We start from the raw sequence: 11,397 nt of genomic DNA on the forward strand, positions 1-11,397 counted from the left end.
ATAGGGGAATTTCAGCACAGAATAAGCAAAGAGATAGTACAGGAATACCTTGTTAATCTAAAAGAATTTAAGTCTCCAGGACCAGATGAACTACATCCAAGGGTATTAAAAGAACTGGCAAATGTAATATCAGAGCCATTGGCAAAAATCTTTGAGAACTCATGGAGAACAGGAGAAATCCCAGCAGACTGGAGGAGGGCAAACGTTGTCCCCATCTTCAAAAAGGGGAAAAAAGAGGATCCCAACAATTATCGTCCAGTTAGTCTGACATCAGTTCTAGGAAAGATTCTGGAGCAGATCATTAAACAGAGAGTCTGTGAACATCTAGAAGGCAATGCCATAATCACAAAAAGTCAACATGGGTTTCAGAGAAACAAGTCATGCCAGACAAATCTAATCTCTTTCTTTGATAAAATTACCAGCTTGGTAGATGAAGGGAATGCTGTGGATGTAGTATATCTTGATTTCAGTAAGGCCTTTGACAAAGTTCCCCATGACATTCTTGCAAACAAGCTTATAAAATGTGAGCTAGACAAGGCAACTGTTACATGGATTTGTAATTGGGTGACCGGCCGAACGCAAAGGGTGCTCAACAATGGCCCCTTTTTATCCTGGAGAGAAGTGACCATTGGGGTCCCACAGGGTTCTGTCCTGGTCCCAGTGCTATTCAACATCTTTATCAATGACTTGGATGACAGAATTGGGGGCATACCTATCAAATTTGCAGATGACACCAAACTAGGAGGGGTAGCTAATACCCCAGAGGACAGAATCAAAATTCAAAACTACCTGAATAGACTAGAAAGCTGGGCCAAAGCTAACAAAACGAAATTCAACACAGAGAAATGTAAGGTACTGCACTTAGGGCGGGAAAATGAAATGCACAGATATAGGATGGGTGGCACCTGGCTGAATGAGACTACGTGTGAAAGGGATCTTGAAGTCCAAGTAGACCACAAATTGAACATGGGGATGTTTAGCCTGGAGAAGAGAAGATTAAGAGGTGATATGATAGCTCTGTTTAAATATTTGAAGGGATGTCATATTGAGGAGGGAGCTAACTTGTTTTCTGCTGCTCCAGAGAACAGGACCCGGAACAATGGATGCAAGCTACAGGAAAAGAGATTCCAGCTCAACATTAGGAGGAGCTTCCTGACAGTAAGGGCTGTTTGACAGTGGAACACACTCCTTCCTCGGAGTGTAGTGGAGTCTCCTTCTTTGGAGGTCTTTAAACAGAGGCTGGATGGCCATCTGTCGGGGATGCTTTGATTGAGAGTTCCTGCAAGGCAGGGGGTTGGACTGGATGGCCCTTGCGGTCTCTTCCAACTCTATGATTCTATGATTCTAATTGTTATTGTTACACCAGGCTAAAGTAGCAATGTTACCGATTATTACATGGTATGCAAATGGTTTTGTTATACCTTCATCACCCCTTCCCAGAGTAGTGCATTAAAACAGAAGGGATGCAGACACTCTAGAAGTTGTTGGATTGCATCTTCCATCATTCCATACCATTGGCTCTGCTGTGGCTTCAGATGATGCAACTTGTAATCAAACATCTGGAGGGCCACACTTTGCCTATCCCTGCATGACAATTACCACCATCACTTGTCAAACATTACTTCTAAAGTTTAAAACTGACCTCCTGGCTATAATAATTATCTTTCTGACTCACCACCAATGTAACATGCCTTATTAGTACTAAGTAGTATGTTGTTAAAACATGACTGTGTGGAATTATTCTACAAGGCCTGTGTGTTTCCCCCAAATTCATGACAAATGGTTGAAGCCTAAGTGTGCATACTTGGAAAATAAGCATGATTTTAAATCATTCTGAATTTCATCTGGGCTGATAGTGCGGGTATTTGTATATCTAAATCTTGCATAGCATTGCCAAGGGATAATAATAATAAAAAAGACAGACAAGGGAATTTGTCTGGCAAACGAATCAAAGCCAGGAGGTTGGTGCTCCTAGTGGTGCTTATTCCCACTAATACTAAGTAGTTTGGATGTGATGGGGAAACAAAACAATGGAGAAATGGAGAAATGAAACACTCCGTTGTCTTGTGCAGGGCAGAAAATCAAAAGTTCTGTTTTGAATAAACCAAGAAGCATGGAGCAAAACATGTGGGACTTTATCACACACACAGCTTTTAAACCATAAAGCTGGAAAATAGTGCCTTTGATAATACTTATTACATGATGTCACCTGTGACCAAATGTTGCTGTGCCTCAAAGCATGGTAAGAGCACCCCTGTTCATTGACAAGGAATTCCATCAATAAGCTCCTGATTGCACTGCTGTGCCATTAGTCTTCAGGTAAGTTCCTCTCATAGCAGTTCCAGGATTGGGCAGTTATGTGATGTCAGTCTCCTCCTCTTCCTCTGGTTTTCTTTTTCCTCCTGCTTCCTTTTCTTTTCTTTCATCTTTGTTTTACTAAATTGCATCACCATAACTCTAGAACTGTGTAAGATTAAGAGGGCAGGGTGCAGAACAGAATGTGAGAGATCATCAATGGCAGAAACAGCCCCTGTCACACTAGTAAAGGGCCATGGGATAAGGAAAGCTCCCAAAATGGTTAGTATCCATTTCCTTTTACTAACACAATGGGGGTAAAAATGAGGTTCATGTGATAAATTCCACTGAGGCTTCATGTTCCCCCATAGCAGTATTTAAATTCTCTCTGTAAGGCTGCTCTCCTGAACCAAAGTAATTGGCACATTGGGGTTTATATGTAAGGGTCTGTATAGATGCATCATCATGTTGGTATATAATTAAAATAACAATTGAATATACCAAATATATGTGCATATATTCCTTTGGATGGGATCCTATTGATTGGTTCTAACAAGACCCATTGAATTAATTTTTGAATGGTAGGTCAACACACAGCCAGGTCCCATTTACTCTAGTTTACTCTAGTTGAGACTACAGTAGCATTCAGACCATACAATATTTGAGTAAAACAGATTTATAAGTTAAGCAGTTCTCCCACCTTGTGGCTAAAATGAATATTACTGCTGAGTGCATTGTGTTAAATAATCAGGACAAGTATATGCAGATTAATATTAAATGCTCAAATTGCACAACATTGGTTCATATGGTGATGAAGCTGATGATGGTGAGTTCCACAAATATCTTTTGGCACCTCTTTAAGCAGCCACATTGCCCACCAACAATTCTATAAAACCGAGTTGTAAAAAGAAGAACAACTGCTGACAATTGTGGCTCTTCTAGTTCAGTGGTTCCCAACTGCCATTCTCCAGATGTTTTGGATTTCAGCTCCCAGAGACCCTGATCTTTGGTAAAGCTGTCTGGAGTTTCTAAGAGAGCCAGCTTCTTTGAGAACTGTTGTTCTAGTTTATATTTTGAAGTCTGTGCTTACAGAAATCTCTGTCTCCTCATATTAAATTATAATTTAATTTTAAAAACCTGTTCACAGTGTGAAAAAAACCATGAATTTACCAGATGAAATTGCATTTCATGCAACTATTGTAGCTCACCTGGTAGAGGATAAAATAAATACAGTTTCTAGAAAGTTGTAAATATTTTCCATGGTTTCCAGTTCTCAACATATTTTTACAAATCTTGAAATATAGTATAATCTTTATGCTGTAGATAAATGTGGCCTGTGTGAAGATGTGCAGGACCAGGTGAGATGGGATAAAGTTTATGTCAATGACCTTAGCAGCAGGGAGGGTCAGTCAAACTAGGAGCCTTGTTGGAGCTGTGGTTAAATGCCTGTACTCCAGCCCCTTACTTAAAAACCACAAGGTTGTGAGTTCAATACCAGCCACGGCTCAGGCTCAACTCAGGGTTGTATCCTTCCAAGGTCGCTAAAATTTGTACCTAGCTTGATGGAGGCAATTAACTTACAGTTGTAAACCACTTAGAGACTGCTTACAGTGGTATGCAGCGGTATATAAATGAAGCTGCTATTGCTAAACCTAATGACCATTTTCCACCTCCAGAATAAACCCACATAGATCTACAGCCAGGAAAGTAGCTACAATTTCCAGAATCCCATAGATAGCATAGCAATTGTCCAAGTAAAGATGGGATTATAGGAGTTTTAGTTTGAAAAATAACATCTCCAAGCCTTGGAGGCTATGGGCAAGATGGGGAGGAGTGAACCAGAATTTGGTTATACTTTGATATTCCTTGTTAAGAACTGACATGGCAAGAGACTAGACCTGCTATACTGTTCTTCTGAACTCAGTCCAAGCAAATCCTGTGATGTGTTTATAGATTGGCTTTGTCTCTCATACCACATTACCTATTCCTCCCAAGGCCTACTAGCATATCCATATAACAATTCTGAGCATGTCTGTATAACAAACAAAAAAACCCCACACAATAATGTAAATTTCCAAGGGGAGATGGAAGAATATATGTTGTTGATCAACAATATTCTGTTTCACAGGTTCATTATTGTTATTTTCTCAGTGTTCCATAAGGCAGTGGCAATCAGAAATACTTGTACTATATCACCATTGTGCTGATTGTCTTCTAAAAATGCTTAGGTTTTCTTCCAAAATGTTTGCAAATAGCATTTGCCAAATAAAAAAGCTACAGTGATTAAACACTGTTATTTAATACCAAATTGACAAACTGAACATTTATGTCTCTGGCTAACCATCTAGTGGCAATATTATGAAGTCATTAGCTTTAGTAAAATTGGCATGACTTGGTGGTGCTTATTATCCAAAGAAAGACCTATAAGTATGTAAGGACTACAACTGATTCAGACTAGTCCACTATATAGAACACGGACCTAACTTCCATTGCCTTATGTGAAATAGCTGACAGGCATGATCACCATCATCATACTTACATAATATTCAGAAGAATAAATTTACATGACTTTCTCACTAGATTTTGCTTTAAAGTGGTAACATAATCCTCAGTTATAGGCACAAACCACTAAAACCAGTGAAGTTTAAATAAACATAATGGTGGAATGGATTATAGGGCCTTGACTTAAACTAATTAGATTTCTAGATTTTTGTGCATCTTCTTAAGCAGTATGATAGCAAAAAGAAAAAGAAATAAAGATGACACAAGTCCCTTAAACTCAATTAAAAAATAAACATATAAGCTTGCTATCATGTGTTCATAACAATCTTCCCTCTAAAGAAAAACAAGTTCAGTACCATGCTTCTTAAAATCAGATCATGACTAAAAGTGGGGGAGGAATACTCTCCAGGTAAACCTTAATCTGTTTGAAAAAAAACTTCCCAACCACCTCCCATTCTTTTGTTCACAAAATGTCTTTGTGTTCTTGTTTGTTAATAAAATTGACTTGTTAGGATTGCCAGGTCTCCAGGCTTCAATTGAAGTCTCATGAAATTGCTGTGCACCTCCAAGGCTGTTTTTGCACTAGACAGTTATTGCATTTTGATCCCACTTCAACTATAGTGCTATAATTGTGTGGTGGGAAAGAGTGCCAAACCTCCACATATGGACACCAAATGTATGGTGAGAGGCATTGGCAGAGGAGTACATTTGATTTTTGCCATGTCAGATGGCTTTAAAACTTGGACATTAATCTGTTTTCAGTGTTCTCTAGTTCTGCAACATCAATACAGAGCCAGTGTAGTGTAATGGCTGGAATGTTGGAAGACCAGGGTTTGAATCCCTGCTCAGCCATGGATAGGGTTGCCATATCCCGCCGGGGGGCGGGACAATCCCGGTTTGGGCAGTGCCATCCCGGTCCCGGTCCGGTTTGGCGCCCAAACCGGGACGGCCCCGCCCACCGCGGCCACCTCAGCCCCCGCGGCGGCTCCAAGGCCTTGCTGAGGCCTGGGAGGGCTCTCCGCGGTTGGAGCTCCAGCCGCGGAGACGCTCCCTCCCGGGCCCCAGTGAGGCCTTGGAGGCGGCTCCGCGGTCGGAGCTCCGGCCGCGGGGTCCTCCAAGGCCTGTGCGAGGCCAGGGAGGAGGAGGAGGCCGCTTCCCACCGCGGCAATCGCCGTGATGAGGAGCAGCCCCCGCCTCTTTCCCGGCCTGGGAACCGGCCGAGGCTTCCTCCCAGACCGGGAGGAGGAGGAGGCCGCTTGGCACCACGGCGATCGCCGCGATTCCAAGCGGTCCCGCCTCTTTCCCGGCCTGGGAGCCGGCCAAGGCTTCCTCCCAGACCAGGAAGAGGAGGGGGCCGCTTGGCACCACGCGATCGCTGCGATTCCAAGCGGCCCCGCGCCCCTTCCTGGCCTGGGAGCAGGCCTAGGCTTCCTCCCAGACCGGGAGGAGGAGGAGGACGCTTGGCACCGTGGCGATCGCCGCGATTCCAAGCAGCCCCGTGCCCCTTCCTGGCCTGGGAGCTGGCCTAGGCTTCCTCCCAGACCGGGAGGAGGAGGAGGCCGCTTGGCACCGCGGAGATCGCCGCGATTCCAATTGGCCCCGCACCCCTTCCTGGCCTGGGAGCAGGCCTAGGCTTCCTCCCAGACTGGGAGGAGGAGGAGAAGGACAAGGTTTAAAAATGTAGGACCTTTTTTTTAATTTCCTAGCCAGGAAATTAAAAAAAAAAAGTCCTACATTTTCAAACCTTGTCCTACATTTGTCCCGGTTTGGAGGCCCTCAATTATGGCAACCCTAGCCATGGAAACTCACTGTGACATCGGGCAAATCACACCCTCTCAGCCTCAAATAAGGAAAGGGCACCCCTCCCCAAACAAGCCTTTGCTGAGAAAAACCTCATGATAGCTTTGCCTTAGGGTCACTATAAATTGGAAATGACAGAAAAAACAACAAACATCAATACACCAAAAAGCCATGAGTTAGGTGAGAAAAATGGGCAGAGAAATGGTGGCTATATGCAATTGGGCCCATCATACCATCTGGAGCAAGGTAGAGAGCGCAGTGCCCATGGGCCTTATAGTAGTTACAGTGGCACTGGCATAGGGTCTGGATGAAAAAGGATGTCCTCATGGACTAGCATTTGTACCTTGCATAATCCCCAGCAGCAGTAACATGGGGCCTGGAAAAAGGTCCCCTTGTGCCACGTGTGCTATTGCTAAGGCCACATGAGATGCATGTTCGAAATGGGAATGACAACAACTGCTGCCTGGCCAACACAACATACTTTGTTTATTTCCTCTTTGGCCCTGGATTGCCGTTTTCTGGAAATTGTGAGCCCATTACCCTCTTGTTCATTTCCACAATTGGGTGACCCAGCTGTGGAATAATTTCCAGCCTGTTCCCCCAACACTTGCCTGCCGCACCCCTCTGACACCACAAGAACTCATTCCCAGAAACACAGTGTGCATGCTGGAACATGTGCACACCTCCTGTGTCCATTTTACTCATCCATTATCTTTACTTGCTTTTATAGTGCCAGAGTAGCATAAGCAGGGTTCCTAGATCATTTCTCATTAAGGGAACTTCACTCGGAGTGTAGTAGAGTCTCCTTCTTTGGAGATCTTTAAGCAGAGGCTGGATGGCGATCTGTTGGGTATGCTTTGATTGGGATTTCCTGCATGGCAGGGGGTTGGACTGGATGGCCCTTGTGGTCTCTTCCAATTCTATGATTCAAAGTGCAAGAGATACGTTGGCTTTCTTTGCCATCTCTTGCTTCAACTCATTTTAGACCAATTTGTACATACAACAAAATGGATGCTTGAATTTTCCCTTGTCAAAAAAAGTATAATAATTATTTTATTTATTTATAGTTCATCTTTCTCCTGATATAGGGACTCATGGTGGCTAACAATAAAAGTATACAGATAGTAGTAGTGCTGATCAGGAAGCACATGTTCATGTATCTTCATTCCATGTGATACTGCATATATGGTGTTCTGTCCAGAGTTTCACCACGCATTATTTCTTTTGTAAAAGTGGAGGACCAGTTGGTACAAGAAGAAGCAATCTGTGTAAGGCTGAGGTTGCACAGCCCAGGGCTTAGCTGTCCCGTTCATTTCTCATTAGGAAGAGTGACATACAGAGAGAAAAAAGCCTTACTTATTCAGTGTTATTTCTCACAAAGCCAACAAAGCTGACTCAAAGCTGGTTCAAAATCTGACAGCTGCTGAGACCATGTGAACAGTGTAATCTGCTCTTATTAGCTATTCTTATCTCCCAGATAAGGGACACTAGCATAAACAATCTGTTGCTAGCACTGTATAGCCTGAAGTAAGAGTAGATACAGCAGTAGAGGAAAGACAAGCTGCACTCCCTGGGGGGAAATGCAGTCATCTTTCACTGTCTTGCTATGGACAACCTGGACAAGAGGGTGGATTTTCTTTTACTGGGAGAGATCTACAAGAGTGATTCTGCCTACTTACTCTGACAGCTATCCATTACGCTCTACTCACTTTCTATCTGTCACACACACACACCGTTCACTGGTACATCACAATGTCTATAAGTATTTAAGGAACTGGAATAATAAGACAGAACAGGGCAAATTCTATTGCTCTTTCAATAAATACATCAAGGCCTAGTCTGAACATTTTAAAACTTGGTACATTTTAAAAATTGCAGTGTATTATTTCTTTGTCATTGCAAGAAAGTGTGTGTGTGTGTGTGTGTGTGTGTGTATATATATATATATATATATATATATATATATATAAACTAGAAAACTGAATTGAAAGGTTTTTAAAAAAAATTCCCTGACCACTCTGTCCTTTGCATCAATAGAAATATCACCTAGAGCAAGGGAAGTAAAAGTACCACTCTATTCTGTTATAATCAGATCTTTCCAGTTCTGCGTCCAGTTCTGGGAAGCACAATTTAAGAAGGATATTGACACGCTGGAACATGTCCAGGGGAGACTGACAAAGAGAGTAAAGTATCTGAACAAATAAAGGGTTCCTTTCTAAGGAACAGTTGAGAAAATTAGGTGTCTTTAACCAGGTGAACAGATGACTGAGGAACAGACATATGATGGCTGTCTAAAAGTATGTGAAGCACTGGCATGCAGAAGATGCAGTAAAGTAGTTTTCTACTGCTCTAAAGAGAAAGAAGGAGAGATTAATTAAACATTAATAAGGACTTTCTGATGTAAGAACTATTCAGCTGAGGAAGATATTGCCTCAGAAGGGAGCATGTTCCATTGGAGGTTGGTAAGCAAGGCTGGGTGGCCATCTCTCAGGGATGTTTTTGCCATCTCAGAAAATGTCAATTGCCTGAAGGGGCAATCTTCAAGACTATATCTCTATTTTAATGGAAGATGTTTACAATAGCTATACAATAGCTAGAAATTGAATGTACTTGTTCACAGGCTATATAACTTCATTTGCCAAATGCTGGAGACAAAGGAGAGATTCCTATCACTATTATGTCCTGTTTATTAAGTTTCCTGGAGACATCAGGATGGCCACTGCCAGAGAGAATGCAGACATTCTTTCATTCCTATATGCTATCTCGGTATTTACTTGGGCTCCAGGCTTTAAGTGATTAATCAAATAAGTCAATGAATTAAAAATATTTTTACCCAACTAAATGTGGATCACAAATTAACTAGGTAAAATGCCTCTAAAATTCATTGTATTATTATCTGTTGTATGTTTAAATTAAATTGCCCAGAGACCTTACAATATGGGGTGGGATAGAAATAATGTAAATACAGAAATAAATGATAAGCCACAAGTAACATGCCCCATTCCTCATTGGAGGAAACAAAGGTATAATAAATTACATTTCAAAAGCAATGTATCAAATAAGAATAAAGATGCTTTAAATTAAAGGCAAACAATAATAACAGTTTCTAGTAATTGTCAAATTACTTTCTAGGGGCATTTTCAGAGGCTTTGTGAGAGGATCTTTTCAAGTATCACCCTGTTCTCTGATCAATCTACGTCTTTTGCCTTCTCAAAAAGTATAAGTAAATAATGGAAATATAAAAAAGAGTGTAACAAATGTTTTAAATATTTGGTTTTTCCACATTGTAATTAATAATGGCAACAGCTTAACTTTTCAAGCACTGTAATGAGTAGCAGCAATGGACTACTTTTTAAAAGTAACATTCCGGCTCCAGGCTCTGTATTTGACTGCAAACTGCGCCCTGGATCTGGTACGAGACATTTCCCTCCCACATAGTTCAACGTGAAAAGGAAAACTGGAAAACATCTGCCCTTTTGGCACACTGCTGATGTTCCTGTAAAGCAGGCTCAGCACACCCATGCACAGCACACCAGCAACAGTACTGCTATGCTGCAATTAGAGGCTAGGGGCCATGGCTGGAATTATATCTCTCTGGAGTTTATCACATGGAGGAATTTCTCTTAATTTTGAATGAAAAGAAAGTGGGGCCAGAACCATTCATGTGAATTTGCTAGTTCAGAGAATTTACGTGAATGTGAACTGCGTTCAAGCTGACTTCCCATTGCTCAAAAATAGCTCGCCATTGCCCGAAATTGCGTGTGATCACCACTCACGCGATAATGTGAAACCCCATGATTGCATTTGGACAGACTTCCCATTGCCCAAATTTGTGTGTGGTAGTCTATCACGCAATAACGTTAAACCCTATGATTGCGTTTGTCTGATAAACTCCTCTGGCACGACTTCATGCACACACTGAACTCAACTTTGGTATTATTGTATCACTCGTCTGACAATACAAGTGTTCTGAGGCCCCGTTCCCATTGATGTGAATTCATTGGCGGCTATTTACTTTCAGGATTTTCCAAAAGGAAAAAGGAGTGGGTTTTGTCCACTTTCTGTATGGATTAATGTCGCATTAATGCTCAATAACCTTTATGTCATGTGAAAGGCCACCTGCTTTTGCAGGTTCTGTCCGCTCTCTGTTCAGGTTAACCCCAACATCATCTGAAAATCTACAGGCTTTTGTGGGGGTTTCCCCGTTTAAATTCAGTTTCTGCACACAGGATCTGTCCCATGTTGTGGGTCCCACAACAAACGCCAACTCCCAGAATTCCATATCCTTGAGCCAGAAAAGAGTTAAAGCGGTGCCAAACTGGGTTATTTCTCCAGTGTGGATGCAACCCTGGTCAGCCTGCTCTGGTTGGCTTGGTTCCTGCAGCCCTTAAAACAGGGCCCTGTGTTCCAAACAAACCCACATATAAAACCTGGCTTGCCCTTTGTTTATTTATTTTTAATCAAAATTTACTTTTTAAAATAAAACGCCCTTGAAGTGTTTTTGTGTGTGTTTCTTTAAAATGGCGGAAGCACCGAACTACAATTCCCAGCAAGCCAAGGGTCTATCACTCATACAGGCTCATAAACGTCCCTCGCTGATGACGCATGCCTCCTATTACGTCCCTGCCTGATGACGTTACGTCGCCCATTACGTCCCCGCCTCTGTCTGGGGAAGAAATCACAGGCCCGGGTCCGTACGACGTAAACCCTCGTGACGCACACGCGCGGCGAACGTCAGCCTCAGAGGATGCTGGGAGTGGTAGTCTGGCGCGAGGGCCTCGGAAGTGCGCCTGCGCGGGT

The sequence above is a fragment of the Sceloporus occidentalis genome, unplaced genomic scaffold (assembly GCF_023333645.1).
Source record: "Sceloporus occidentalis isolate IW3139 unplaced genomic scaffold, rSceOcc1.0.p SCAF_1, whole genome shotgun sequence".
Lineage (NCBI taxonomy): Eukaryota > Metazoa > Chordata > Lepidosauria > Squamata > Phrynosomatidae > Sceloporus > Sceloporus occidentalis.